General features: G+C 33.8%; 1 pseudogene; it reads right to left on the bottom strand.

The window, feature by feature from the left end:
* Positions 1 to 694: 694 nt before the first annotated feature.
* Positions 695 to 2,644, bottom strand: LOC116121205 (annotated as a pseudogene).

The raw sequence follows: 2,644 nt of genomic DNA, 5'->3' as shown, positions 1-2,644 counted from the left end.
GGTGAAATAAGTTTTTAAAAAATCCTCAATAAGTCTAAAATAAAATAGCTGGAATTGAGCTTCAATTGCAAACCCAAAGCATAGATAGAATTTTCGGAAACTCATATTGTCAGAATTTCACAGAAAACTTTTTATATCAGAAGTCATAATTAAGCAAACTTTGGTCTTTAAGATCAACATGTATATACATATTCTGCCCATATAAAATTATTGTACTTAACCTCCCAATTTCTGTTTAATCTCACACGTGAATAGCCCAAAAACTTATTTCAGTTCTGCGGCAACCTCCAATCATCCTTAGAAAGATAAACTGTTGCAAAGTTACTTTTCATCAATTCCTTATCTAACAGGAGGATACTGTGTTGGGAATAAACATTTTAAGATGGTTCTTGAATTTACTTTAGCTGGAAATCATAGCCATCTCCAAGGTCCTTGATTTTGTAAGGATCCTCTTTTTGAGGATTCATTCTTTTATTCTTTATAAATACCTTTACCCAAAAAAAAAAAAATCATAGCCATCGTTCATCGATCATAAAAATTATTTGATTTATTAAATATCAAATATTGCTCAATTGAGCTGAGGCAATAGTACATATTACATAATTAATTTAGTATCTGAAGCAGCCCTTTATTTAATTCTAAGCGTTCCATCAACTTGGAAGAAACATATCATGGATATGTAAAAACAAATCCATTAGATAGGGATTGGTTCAATGAAGAGTTTGGCTATGTAATCTTTCAAACACTCTGGAAATGAGATCCCATCTTTGTTCTTGTAGAAGACAATCACCAAGCGTGCAATATTCACTACTCTACGTAAAATTTGCATGAAGACAAGTGTTGGCTTCATGCATTCTTCGTTTATATCCTTCCATGCATTAGAAATCGTTGTGTTAAACTCCTTAATTGCTTCTTCTCTGGAGGCTCCATATTGCTTCATATAGCATTCCATAGTAGAGGCAACATGTCATCTCTCTTGCTCAAACTAATTAATGATAATACAAAAACGTTATATTAATTAAACATTATAAGATAGAAATACATGAGCTTCACATTAGTAGTAGTTCTATCTACCTTGTGAGATACCATGTCACCCCTGAGACGGCCAATTGTATATGCAGCTCTAACGATTTTCGGAAAGTTTTGCAACCATTCAAATGCGTTAATCCCTACAATTTCTCCCATTCCCACAAATAATGCTGCTATGCCGTAAAAACAAGTAGCAGTGACCAATGCATTTTCCATACGTTCTTCGAATGATGGGACAAGTCCTTCGTGAAACCACTGGGCCTCGAGCAGATAGGCCCTCGCAAGCTCCTTCAGCTGTTTATTTACAAAATAAATAAATACATAAACACCAACTGATGCAATTATATATAAAAATTGAGTAGAACAATCTACACTTGTATACAAGACAGAAGTAATAGAGAAAGAATGTTGATTACTTTATCCTTTGTAAATAAGACACTATAAGATCTTCCTTCTTTGCTCATTTCTTCGTCCAATTCATCGTAAAGATTCAAGATAGCGCTATAAAGAGCTTACATATATTCTGGCAAATCAACTAGCGCACTAGGATCCCACCTAAAAGTATTAAAGATTTTAATTACAAATTAGATATATGGATGACTATAAGCTCCTATAAAATGGTAAGATTAGATTTGTTAAGACTAATAATAAACTAATAAAAACCTTTCTAGGGCATCTGTGAAACTTTGGAGCTCTTCAACTGTACCATATGCGTCATATGTATTATCCGGGCCATCGAGAAACAAAGCTCAAAATAATCTGCTATCAACCAAAAGTAGATCTCCACAATTCTGTCTCTTGAGTAAGGATACTTTGATGCCAAGTCACAATCCTTCCACCTTCTGCAATGAGATTGTAAAATTCATCATGTTCAGAACTTTCTTCAGAAAAAAAATAACTAAAGTGAGAGATATAATGGTGTAGAGATCATAATCATTATCATCCGCAAGGTTAGGTTGTGCTTCAAAAATTTGAGTTAGTTGATCTTCAATTTCCGTCTCAAAGTGATATGACACACCAAGACGACATATAGAGTCAATCAAACAAACTTTCTCCACTGGATCACTCGTTGAAGCCATTAACATTTCTTTCACCTGTTGCCTTAGCTCTTCAGCGAGTTTATCATTTGATTCAATTTCCTAAAACCAAAACAACATAAATTTATACGTTAGAATTTAGTAAAACATAGAGAATAGTATAGTCATATCTCAAAAAATTACTGAAGAATACGAAATTAATTAGATATAGCTAATTATTTAACTTAACGAGGACCAATCAATTTGCTAAAACATGAAGATTAATATGGCATGGAAAGGAAACTAATATAAATTAATTATACCGAATGAAGTATTTCAGAAGTGAAGATGTTGGGGTCTTTCCAAATGGTTGGGGCAAAGTTTGCCACTGGACGATAAGTTCCTTGGTTGCTTCTAGATGCTAAACATGGCTGCAGCCTCCTTGATGCTTGTAGTGAGTTTGCAGAATGCTTAATAATATTGCCGGGAGAAGCAAAAAAATCATGAACAAATATTTTAGAGGGAGGATTTGCGGATGATAGTAGAAAGCATTTGGAGGAGTTCAGTGCTGGTACAAGAGTTTGCATTGATGAGTTCAT

Source organism: Pistacia vera, unplaced genomic scaffold (genome assembly GCF_008641045.1).
Source record: "Pistacia vera cultivar Batoury unplaced genomic scaffold, PisVer_v2 Contig970, whole genome shotgun sequence".
NCBI classification, from domain to species: Eukaryota; Viridiplantae; Streptophyta; class Magnoliopsida; order Sapindales; family Anacardiaceae; genus Pistacia; species Pistacia vera.
Note: the sequence above shows the minus strand (reverse complement) of the source record. Positions and strands in the feature narration are given on the sequence as shown.